The sequence below is a fragment of the Callionymus lyra genome, chromosome 17, assembly GCF_982586985.1.
Source record: "Callionymus lyra chromosome 17, fCalLyr1.hap1.1, whole genome shotgun sequence".
Taxonomy (NCBI): Eukaryota; Metazoa; Chordata; class Actinopteri; order Syngnathiformes; family Callionymidae; genus Callionymus; species Callionymus lyra.
In genome coordinates, this window is record NC_141834.1 from 907,114 (window position 1) to 917,500 (window position 10,387).

The following is a 10,387-nucleotide window of genomic DNA, read 5'->3' on the forward strand; positions in this document are numbered from 1 at the left end:
GGAATATTTAAAAGATATTTTCGATATTACTTCTAATAAAATACTTCATGAAGCTATTGTTTTGGCCCTTACTATTTGCATAGAATCATAGTTGTCAAAAGATTGTCTTTATGCAAAGCAAGCAGTTTAAAAAAGCGTTGATCTATAAATCTGATTGGAGATGCTGGGGATTGAACCCAGGACCTCATACATGCAAAGCATGCGCTCTACCACTGAGCTACATCCCCTTGTCTTAATGGTTCACTTGTTTTCAAAGAGAGTTTAACTTCACCTTATTATGTACCATCAGTGGCTTGGAATATTTAAAACATATTCTCGATAATATTTCTTCCAACATACTTCATGAAGCTATTGTTTTGGCCTCACTATTATTTGCATAGAATCATAGTTGTAAAAAGATTGTCTTTATGCAAAGATAGTAGTTTAAATCTATAAATCTAGTTGGAGATGCTGGGGATTGAACCCAGGACCTCATACATGCAAAGCATGCGCTCTACCACTGAGCTACACCCCTTGTATGAAATATTCACTTGTTTTCAACAAAAATTGAACCTCACCTTATTATGTCCCATCAGTGGCTTGGAATATTTAAAAGATATTTTCGATATTACTTCCAATAAAATACTTCATTGAGCTATTGTTTTGGCCCTTACTATTTGCATAGAATCATAGTTGTCAAAAGATTGTCTTTATGCAAAGCAAGCAGTTTAAAAAAGCTTTGATCTATAAATCTGGTTGGAGATGCTGGGGATTGAACCTAGGACCTAATACATGCTAAGCATGCGCTCTACCAATGAGCTACATGCCCTTGTATGAAATGTTCACTTGTTTTCAACAAAAAATTAACTTCACCTTATTATGTCCCATTAGTGGCTTGGAATATTTAAAACATATTCTCGATAATATTTCTTCCAACATACTTCATGAAGCTATTTTTTTGGCCTCACTATTATTTGCATAGAATCATAGTTGTAAAAAGATTGTCTTTATGCAAAGCAAGTAGTTTAAAACAGTACTGATCTATAAATCTGATTGGAGATGCTGGGGATTGAACCCAGGACCTCATACATGCAAAGCATGCGCTCTACCACTGAGCTACATCCCCTTGTCTTAATGGTTCACTTGTTTTCAAAGAGAGTTTAACTTCACCTTATTATGTACCATCAGTGGCTTGGAATATTTAAAACATAATCTCGATAATATTTCTTCCAACATACTTCATGAAGCTATTGTTTTGGCCTCACTATTATTTGCATAGAATCATAGTTGTAAAAAGATTGTCTTTATGCAAAGATAGTAGTTTAAATCTAGTTGGAGATGCTGGGGATTGAACCCAGGACCTCATACATGCAAAGCATGCGCTCTACCACTGAGCTACACCCCCTTGTATGAAATATTCACTTGTTTTCAACAAAAAATTGAACCTCACCTTATTATGTCCCATTAGTGGCTTGGAATATTTAAAACATATTCTCGATAATATTTCTTCCAACATACTTCATGAAGCTATTGTTTTGGCCTCACTATTATTTGCATAGAATCATAGTTGTAAAAAGATTGTCTTTATGCAAAGCAAGTAGTTTAAAAGAGTATTGATCTATAAATCTAATTGGAGATGCTGGGGATTGAACCCAGGACCTCATACATGCGAAGCATGCACTCTACCACTGAGCTACATCCCCTTGTCTTAATGGTTCACTTGTTTTCAAAGAGAGTTTAACTTCACTTTATTATGTACCATGAGTGGCTTGGAATATTTAAAAGAGCTATTGTTTTGGCTCTTACTATTATTTGCATAGAATCATAGTTGTAAAGAGATTGTCTTTATGCAAAGCAAGCAGTTTAAAACAGTGTTGATCTATAAATCTAGTTGGAGATGCTGGGGATTGAACCCAGGACCTCATACATGCTAAGCATGCGCTCTACCACTGAGCTACATCCCCTTGTATGAACTGTTCACTTGTTTTCAACAAAAAATGAACCTCACCTTATTATCTGGTTGGCTTGGAATATTTAAAAGATATTTTCGATATTACTTCTAATAAAATACTTCATGAAGCTATTGTTTTGGCCTCACTATTATTTGCATAGAATCATAGTTGTAAAAAGATAGTCTTTTTGCAAAGCAAGTAGTTTAAAACAGTATTGATCTATAAATCTACTTGGAATTGAACCCAGGACCTCATACATGCAAAGCATGCGCTCTACCACTGAGCTACATCCCCTTGTCTTAATGGTTCACTTGTTTTCAAAAGAGTTTATCTTCACTGTATTATGTCCCATGAATGGGTAGGAATATTTAAAAGACATTCTCGATAATATTTCTTCCAACATACTTCATGAAGCTATTGTTTTGGCCTAACTATTATTTACACAGAATCATAGTTAAAAGATTGTCTTTATGCAAAGCAAGTAGTTTAAAACAGTATTGATCTATAAATCTAGTTGGAGATGCTGGGGATTGAACCCAGGACCTCATACATGCTAAGCATGCGCTCTACCACTGAGCTACATCCCCTTGTATGAACTGTTTACTTGTTTTCAAAAGAGTTTATCTTCACTGTATTATGTCCCTTCAGTGCATTGGAATATTTCAAAGATTTTCTCGATAATATTTCTACTAACATACGATATGAAGCTATTGTTTTGGCCTAATTATTATTTGCACAGAATCATAGTTGTAAAAAGATTGTCTTTATGCAAAGCAAACACTTTAAAACAGTGTTGATCTATAAATCTGTTTGGAGATGCTGGGGATTGAACCTAGCACCACACAAATGCTAAGCATGTGCTCTACCACTGAGCTACATGCCCTTGTATGAAATGTTCACTTGTTTTCAACAAAAATTGAACCTCACCTTATTATGTCCCATCAGTGGCTTGGAATATTTAAAAGATATTTTCGATATTACTTCTAATAAAATACTTCATGAAGCTATTGTTTTGGCCCTTACTATTTGCATAGAATCATAGTTGTCAAAAGATTGTCTTTATGCAAAGCAAGCAGTTTAAAAAAGCGTTGATCTATAAATCTGATTGGAGATGCTGGGGATTGAACCCAGGACCTCATACATGCAAAGCATGCGCTCTACCACTGAGCTACATCCCCTTGTCTTAATGGTTCACTTGTTTTCAAAGAGAGTTTAACTTCACCTTATTATGTACCATCAGTGGCTTGTAATATTTAAAACATATTCTCGATAATATTTCTTCCAACATACTTCATGAAGCTATTGTTTTGGCCTCACTATTATTTGCATAGAATCATAGTTGTAAAAAGATTGTCTTTATGCAAAGATAGTAGTTTAAATCTATAAATCTAGTTGGAGATGCTGGGGATTGAACCCAGGACCTCATACATGCAAAGCATGCACTCTACCACTGAGCTACACCCCCTTGTATGAAATATTCACTTGTTTTCAACAAAAATTGAACCTCACCTTATTATGTCCCATTAGTGGCTTGGAATATTTAAAACATATTCTCGATAATATTTCTTCCAACATACTTCATGAAGCTATTGTTTTGGCCTCACTATTATTTGCATAGAATCATAGTTGTAAAAAGATTGTCTTTATGCAAAGCAAGTAGTTTAAAACAGTATTGATCTATAAATCTAGTTGGAGATGCTGGGGATTGAACCCAGGACCTCATACATGCACTCTACCACTGAGCTACATCCCCTTGTCTTAATGGTTCACTTGTTTTCAAAGAGAGTTTAACTTCACTTTATTATGTACCATGAGTGGCTTGGAATATTTAAAAGAGCTATTGTTTTGGCTCTTACTATTATTTGCATAGAATCATAGTTGTAAAGAGATTGTCTTTATGCAAAGCAAGCAGTTTAAAACAGTGTTGATCTATTAATCTAGTTGGAGATGCTGGGGATTGAACCCAGGACCTCATACATGCTAAGCATGCGCTCTACCACTGAGCTACATCCCCTTGTATGAACTGTTCACTTGTTTTCAACAAAAAATTAACCTCACCTTATTATATGGTTGGCTTGGAATATTTAAAAGATATTTTCGATATTACTTCTAATAAAATACTTCATGAAGCTATTGTTTTGGCCTCACTATTATTTGCATAGAATCATAGTTGTAAAAAGATAGTCTTTTTGCAAAGCAAGTAGTTTAAAACAGTATTGATCTATAAATCTACTTGGAGATGCTGGGGATTGAACCCAGGACCTCATACATGCAAAGCATGCGCTCTACCACTGAGCTAAATCCCCTTGTCTTAATGGTTCACTTGTTTTCAAAAGAGTTTATCTTCACTGTATTATGTCCCATGAATGGATAGGAATATTTAAAAGACATTCTCGATAATATTTCTTCCAACATACTTCATGAAGCTATTGTTTTGGCCTAACTATTATTTACACAGAATCATAGTTAAAAGATTGTCTTTATGCAAAACAGTATTGATCTATAAATCTAGTTGGAGATGCTGGGGATTGAACGCAGGACCTCATACATGCTAAGCATGCGCTCTACCACTGAGCTACACCCCCTTGTATGAAATATTCACTTGTTTTCAACAAAAATTGAACCTCACCTTTTTATGTCCCATTAGTGGCTTGGAATATTTAAAACATATTCTCGATAATATTTCTTCCAACATACTTCATGAAGCTATTGTTTTGGCCTCACTATTATTTGCATAGAATCATAGTTGTAAAAAGATTGTCTTTATGCAAAGCAAGTAGTTTAAAACAGTATTGATCTATAAATCTAGTTGGAGATGCTGGGGATTGAACCCAGGACCTCATACATGCACTCTACCACTGAGCTACATCCCCTTGTCTTAATGGTTCACTTGTTTTCAAAGAGAGTTTAACTTCACTTTATTATGTACCATGAGTGGCTTGGAATATTTAAAAGAGCTATTGTTTTGGCTCTTACTATTATTTGCATAGAATCATAGTTGTAAAGAGATTGTCTTTATGCAAAGCAAGCAGTTTAAAACAGTGTTGATCTATTAATCTAGTTGGAGATGCTGGGGATTGAACCCAGGACCTCATACATGCTAAGCATGCGCTCTACCACTGAGCTACATCCCCTTGTATGAACTGTTCACTTGTTTTAAACAAAAAATGAACCTCACCTTATTATCTGGTTGGCTTGGAATATTTAAAAGATATTTTCGATATTACTTCTAATAAAATACTTCATGAAGCTATTGTTTTGGCCTCACTATTATTTGCATAGAATCATAGTTGTAAAAAGATAGTCTTTTTGCAAAGCAAGTAGTTTAAAACAGTATTGATCTATAAATCTACTTGGAGATGCTGGGGATTGAACCCAGGACCTCATACATGCAAAGCATGCGCTCTACCACTGAGCTAAATCCGCTTGTCTTAATGGTTCACTTGTTTTCAAAAGAGTTTATCTTCACTGTATTATGTCCCATGAATGGGTAGGAATATTTAAAAGACATTCTCGATAATATTTCTTCCAACATACTTCATGAAGCTATTGTTTTGGCCTAACTATTATTTACACAGAATCATAGTTAAAAGATTGTCTTTATGCAAAACAGTATTGATCTATAAATCTAGTTGGAGATGCTGGGGATTGAACCCAGGACCTCATACATGCTAAGCATGCGCTCTACCACTGAGCTACATCCCCTTTTATGAACTGTTTACTTGTTTTCAAAAGAGTTTATCTTCACTGTATTATGTCCCTGCAGTGCATTGGAATATTTCAAAGATTTTCTCGATAATATTTCTACTAACATACGATATGAAGCTATTGTTTTGGCCTAATTATTATTTGCACAGAATCATAGTTGTAAAAAGATTGTCTTTATGCAAAGCAAACAGTTTAAAACAGTGTTGATCTATAAATCTGTTTGGAGATGCTGGGGATTGAACCTAGCACCACACACATGCTAAGCATGTGCTCTACCACTGAGCTACATGCCCTTGTATGAAAAGTTCACTTGTTTTCAACAAAAATTTAACCTCACCTTATTATGTCCCATCAGTGGCTTGGAATATTTAAAAGATATTTTCGATATTACTTCCAATAAAATACTTCATTGAGCTATTGTTTTGGCCCTTACTATTTGCATAGAATCATAGTTGTCAAAAGATTGTCTTTATGCAAAGCAAGCAGTTTAAAAAAGCTTTGATCTATAAATCTGGTTGGAGATGCTGGGGATTGAACCTAGGACCCAATACATGCTAAGCATGCGCTCTACCAATGAGCTACATGCCCTTGTATGAAATGTTCACTTGTTTTCAACAAAAAATTAACTTCACCTTTTTATGTCCCATTAGTGGCTTGGAATATTTAAAACATATTCTCGATAATATTTCTTCCAACATACTTCATGAAGCTATTTTTTTGGCCTCACTATTATTTGCATAGAATCATAGTTGTAAAAAGATTGTCTTTATGCAAAGCAAGTAGTTTAAAACAGTACTGATCTATAAATCTGATTGGAGATGCTGGGGATTGAACCCAGGACCTCATACATGCAAAGCATGCGCTCTACCACTGAGCTACATCCCCTTGTCTTAATGGTTCACTTGTTTTCAAAGAGAGTTTAACTTCACCTTATTATGTACCATCAGTGGCTTCGAATATTTAAAACATATTCTCGATAATATTTCTTCCAACATACTTCATGAAGCTATTGTTTTGGCCTCACTATTATTTGCATAGAATCATAGTTGTAAAAAGATTGTCTTTATGCAAAGATAGTAGTTTAAATCTAGTTGGAGATGCTGGGGATTGAACCCAGGACCTCATACATGCAAAGCATGCGCTCTACCACTGAGCTACACCCCCTTGTATGAAATATTCACTTGTTTTCATCAAAAAATTGAACCTCACCTTATTATGTCCCATTAGTGGCTTGGAATATTTAAAACATATTCTCGATAATATTTCTTCCAACATACTTCATGAAGCTATTGTTTTGGCCTCACTATTATTTGCATAGAATCATAGTTGTAAAAAGATTGTCTTTATGCAAAGCAAGTAGTTTAAAAGAGTATTGATCTATAAATCTAATTGGAGATGCTGGGGATTGAACCCAGGACCTCATACATGCGAAGCATGCACTCTACCACTGAGCTACATCCCCTTGTCTTAATGGTTCACTTGTTTTCAAAGAGAGTTTAACTTCACTTTATTATGTACCATGAGTGGCTTGGAATATTTAAAAGAGCTATTGTTTTGGCTCTTACTATTATTTGCATAGAATCATAGTTGTAAAGAGATTGTCTTTATGCAAAGCAAGCAGTTTAAAATAGTGTTGACCAATAAATCTAGTTGGAGATGCTGGGGATTGAACCCAGGACCTCATACATGCTAAGCATGCGCTCTACCACTGAGCTACATCCCCTTGTATGAACTGTTCACTTGTTTTCAACAAAAAATGAACCTCACCTTATTATCTGGTTGGCTTGGAATATTTAAAAGATATTTTCGATATTACTTCTAATAAAATACTTCATGAAGCTATTGTTTTGGCCTCACTATTATTTGCATAGAATCATAGTTGTAAAAAGATAGTCTTTTTGCAAAGCAAGTAGTTTAAAACAGTATTGATCTATAAATCTACTTGGAATTGAACCCAGGACCTCATACATGCAAAGCATGCGCTCTACCACTGAGCTACATCCCCTTGTCTTAATGGTTCACTTGTTTTCAAAAGAGTTTATCTTCACTGTATTATGTCCCATGAATGGGTAGGAATATTTAAAAGACATTCTCGATAATATTTCTTCCAACATACTTCATGAAGCTATTGTTTTGGCCTAACTATTATTTACACAGAATCATAGTTAAAAGATTGTCTTTATGCAAAGCAAGTAGTTTAAAACAGTATTGATCTATAAATCTAGTTGGAGATGCTGGGGATTGAACCCAGGACCTCATACATGCTAAGCATGCGCTCTACCACTGAGCTACATCCCCTTGTATGAACTGTTTACTTGTTTTCAAAAGAGTTTATCTTCACTGTATTATGTCCCTTCAGTGCATTGGAATATTTCAAAGATTTTTTCGATAATATTTCTACTAACATACGATATGAAGCTATTGTTTTGGCCTAATTATTATTTGCACAGAATCATAGTTGTAAAAAGATTGTCTTTATGCAAAGCAAACACTTTAAAACAGTGTTGATCTATAAATCTGTTTGGAGATGCTGGGGATTGAACCTAGCACCACACAAATGCTAAGCATGTGCTCTACCACTGAGCTACATGCCCTTGTATGAAATGTTCACTTGTTTTCAACAAAAATTGAACCTCACCTTATTATGTCCCATCAGTGGCTTGGAATATTTAAAAGATATTTTCGATATTAATTCTAATAAAATACTTCATGAAGCTATTGTTTTGGCCCTTACTATTTGCATAGAATCATAGTTGTCAAAAGATTGTCTTTATGCAAAGCAAGCAGTTTAAAAAAGCGTTGATCTATAAATCTGGTTGGAGATGCTGGGGATTGAACCTAGGACCTAATACATGCTAAGCATGCGCTCTACCAATGAGCTACACCCCCTCACTATTATTTGCATAGAATCATAGTTGTAAAAAGATTGTCTTTATGCAAAGATAGTAGTTTAAATCTATAAATCTAGTTGGAGATGCTGGGGATTGAACCCAGGACCTCATACATGCAAAGCATGCGCTCTACCACTGAGCTACACCCCCTTGTATGAAATATTCACTTGTTTTCAACAAAAATTTAACCTCACCTTATTATGTCCCATTAGTGGCTTGGAATATTTAAAACATATTCTCGATAATATTTCTTCCAACATACTTCATGAAGCTATTGTTTTGGCCTCACTATTATTTGCATAGAATCATAGTTGTAAAAAGATTGTCTTTATGCAAAGCAAGTAGTTTAAAACAGTATTGATCTATAAATCTAGTTGGAGATGCTGGGGATTGAACCCAGGACCTCATACATGCAAAGCATGCGCTCTACCACTGAGCTACATCCCCTTGTCTTAATGGTTCACTTGTTTTCAAAGAGAGTTTAACTTCACCTTATTATGTACCATCAGTGGCTTGGAATATTTAAAACATATTCTCGATAATATTTCTTCCAACATACTTCATGAAGCTATTGTTTTGGCCTCACTATTATTTGCATAGAATCATAGTTGTGAAAAGATTGTCTTTATGCAAAGATTGTAGTTTAAATCTAGTTGGGGATGCTGGGGATTGAACCCAGGACCTCATACATGCAAAGCATGCGCTCTACCACTGAGCTACACCCCCTTGTATGAAATATACACTTGTTTTCAACAAAAAATTTAACCTCACTTTATTATGTCCCATTAGTGGCTTGGAATATTTAAAACATATTCTCGATAATATTTCTTCCAACATACTTCATGAAGCTATTGTTTTGGCCTCACTATTATTTGCATAGAATCATAGTTGTAAAAAGATTGTCTTTATGCAAAGCAAGTAGTTTAAAAGAGTATTGATCTATAAATCTAATTGGAGATGCTGGGGATTGAACCCAGGACCTCATACATGCGAAGCATGCACTCTACCACTGAGCTACATCCCCTTGTCTTAATGGTTCACTTGTTTTCAAAGAGAGTTTAACTTCACTTTATTATGTACCATGAGTGGCTTGGAATATTTAAAAGAGCTATTGTTTTGGCTCTTACTATGATTTGCATAGAATCATAGTTGTAAAGAGATTGTCTTTATGCAAAGCAAGCAGTTTAAAACAGTGTTGATCTATAAATCTAGTTGGAGATGCTGGGGATTGAACCCAGGACCTCATACATGCTAAGCATGCGCTCTACCACTGAGCTACATCCCCTTGTATGAACTGTTCACTTGTTTTCAACAAAAAATGAACCTCACCTTATTATCTGGTTGGCTTGGAATATTTAAAAGATATTTTCGATATTACTTCTAATAAAATACTTCATGAAGCTATTGTTTTGGCCTCACTATTATTTGCATAGAATCATAGTTGTAAAAAGATAGTCTTTTTGCAAAGCAAGTAGTTTAAAACAGTATTGATCTATAAATCTACTTGGAATTGAACCCAGGACCTCATACATGCAAAGCATGCGCTCTACCACTGAGCTACATCCCCTTGTCTTAATGGTTCACTTGTTTTCAAAAGAGTTTATCTTCACTGTATTATGTCCCATGAATGGGTAGGAATATTTAAAAGACATTCTCGATAATATTTCTTCCAACATACTTCATGAAGCTATTGTTTTGGCCTAACTATTATTTACACAGAATCATAGTTAAAAGATTGTCTTTATGCAAAACAGTATTGATCTATAAATCTAGTTGGAGATGCTGGGGATTGAACCCAGGACCTCATACATGCTAAGCATGCGCTCTACCACTGAGCTACATCCCCTTGTATGAACT

At 34.9% G+C, this 10,387-nt stretch overlaps 1 protein-coding gene and 26 non-coding genes across 27 annotated transcripts in view; 1 reads left to right on the top strand and 26 right to left on the bottom strand.

Annotated features, from left to right (window-relative positions):
• nt5dc1 (5'-nucleotidase domain containing 1) overlaps positions 1–10,387 on the top strand; it is a 193,380-nt gene that overhangs the window by 81,148 nt on the left and 101,845 nt on the right. The window lies entirely within an intron of this gene.
• trnaa-ugc (transfer RNA alanine (anticodon UGC)) lies at positions 156–227 on the bottom strand. The gene has a single exon. It is a non-coding gene; the product is annotated as a tRNA-Ala (tRNA).
• trnaa-ugc (transfer RNA alanine (anticodon UGC)) lies at positions 443–514 on the bottom strand. The gene has a single exon. It is a non-coding gene; the product is annotated as a tRNA-Ala (tRNA).
• Positions 1,034–1,105, bottom strand: trnaa-ugc (transfer RNA alanine (anticodon UGC)). The gene has a single exon. It is a non-coding gene; the product is annotated as a tRNA-Ala (tRNA).
• trnaa-ugc (transfer RNA alanine (anticodon UGC)) lies at positions 1,313–1,384 on the bottom strand. Its single transcript has one exon. It is a non-coding gene; the product is annotated as a tRNA-Ala (tRNA).
• Positions 1,611–1,682, bottom strand: trnaa-cgc (transfer RNA alanine (anticodon CGC)). Its single transcript has one exon. It is a non-coding gene; the product is annotated as a tRNA-Ala (tRNA).
• Positions 1,872–1,943, bottom strand: trnaa-agc (transfer RNA alanine (anticodon AGC)). Its single transcript has one exon. It is a non-coding gene; the product is annotated as a tRNA-Ala (tRNA).
• Positions 2,447–2,518, bottom strand: trnaa-agc (transfer RNA alanine (anticodon AGC)). Its single transcript has one exon. It is a non-coding gene; the product is annotated as a tRNA-Ala (tRNA).
• Positions 3,038–3,109, bottom strand: trnaa-ugc (transfer RNA alanine (anticodon UGC)). Its single transcript has one exon. It is a non-coding gene; the product is annotated as a tRNA-Ala (tRNA).
• trnaa-ugc (transfer RNA alanine (anticodon UGC)) lies at positions 3,325–3,396 on the bottom strand. Its single transcript has one exon. It is a non-coding gene; the product is annotated as a tRNA-Ala (tRNA).
• Positions 3,874–3,945, bottom strand: trnaa-agc (transfer RNA alanine (anticodon AGC)). Its single transcript has one exon. It is a non-coding gene; the product is annotated as a tRNA-Ala (tRNA).
• trnaa-ugc (transfer RNA alanine (anticodon UGC)) lies at positions 4,166–4,237 on the bottom strand. The gene has a single exon. It is a non-coding gene; the product is annotated as a tRNA-Ala (tRNA).
• On the bottom strand, positions 4,445–4,516 carry trnaa-agc (transfer RNA alanine (anticodon AGC)). The gene has a single exon. It is a non-coding gene; the product is annotated as a tRNA-Ala (tRNA).
• trnaa-agc (transfer RNA alanine (anticodon AGC)) lies at positions 4,994–5,065 on the bottom strand. Its single transcript has one exon. It is a non-coding gene; the product is annotated as a tRNA-Ala (tRNA).
• trnaa-ugc (transfer RNA alanine (anticodon UGC)) lies at positions 5,286–5,355 on the bottom strand. Its single transcript has one exon. It is a non-coding gene; the product is annotated as a tRNA-Ala (tRNA).
• On the bottom strand, positions 5,565–5,636 carry trnaa-agc (transfer RNA alanine (anticodon AGC)). Its single transcript has one exon. It is a non-coding gene; the product is annotated as a tRNA-Ala (tRNA).
• Positions 6,453–6,524, bottom strand: trnaa-ugc (transfer RNA alanine (anticodon UGC)). The gene has a single exon. It is a non-coding gene; the product is annotated as a tRNA-Ala (tRNA).
• Positions 6,732–6,803, bottom strand: trnaa-ugc (transfer RNA alanine (anticodon UGC)). Its single transcript has one exon. It is a non-coding gene; the product is annotated as a tRNA-Ala (tRNA).
• On the bottom strand, positions 7,030–7,101 carry trnaa-cgc (transfer RNA alanine (anticodon CGC)). The gene has a single exon. It is a non-coding gene; the product is annotated as a tRNA-Ala (tRNA).
• Positions 7,291–7,362, bottom strand: trnaa-agc (transfer RNA alanine (anticodon AGC)). The gene has a single exon. It is a non-coding gene; the product is annotated as a tRNA-Ala (tRNA).
• On the bottom strand, positions 7,866–7,937 carry trnaa-agc (transfer RNA alanine (anticodon AGC)). Its single transcript has one exon. It is a non-coding gene; the product is annotated as a tRNA-Ala (tRNA).
• Positions 8,609–8,680, bottom strand: trnaa-ugc (transfer RNA alanine (anticodon UGC)). The gene has a single exon. It is a non-coding gene; the product is annotated as a tRNA-Ala (tRNA).
• trnaa-ugc (transfer RNA alanine (anticodon UGC)) lies at positions 8,906–8,977 on the bottom strand. The gene has a single exon. It is a non-coding gene; the product is annotated as a tRNA-Ala (tRNA).
• Positions 9,185–9,256, bottom strand: trnaa-ugc (transfer RNA alanine (anticodon UGC)). Its single transcript has one exon. It is a non-coding gene; the product is annotated as a tRNA-Ala (tRNA).
• On the bottom strand, positions 9,483–9,554 carry trnaa-cgc (transfer RNA alanine (anticodon CGC)). The gene has a single exon. It is a non-coding gene; the product is annotated as a tRNA-Ala (tRNA).
• Positions 9,744–9,815, bottom strand: trnaa-agc (transfer RNA alanine (anticodon AGC)). Its single transcript has one exon. It is a non-coding gene; the product is annotated as a tRNA-Ala (tRNA).
• On the bottom strand, positions 10,305–10,376 carry trnaa-agc (transfer RNA alanine (anticodon AGC)). Its single transcript has one exon. It is a non-coding gene; the product is annotated as a tRNA-Ala (tRNA).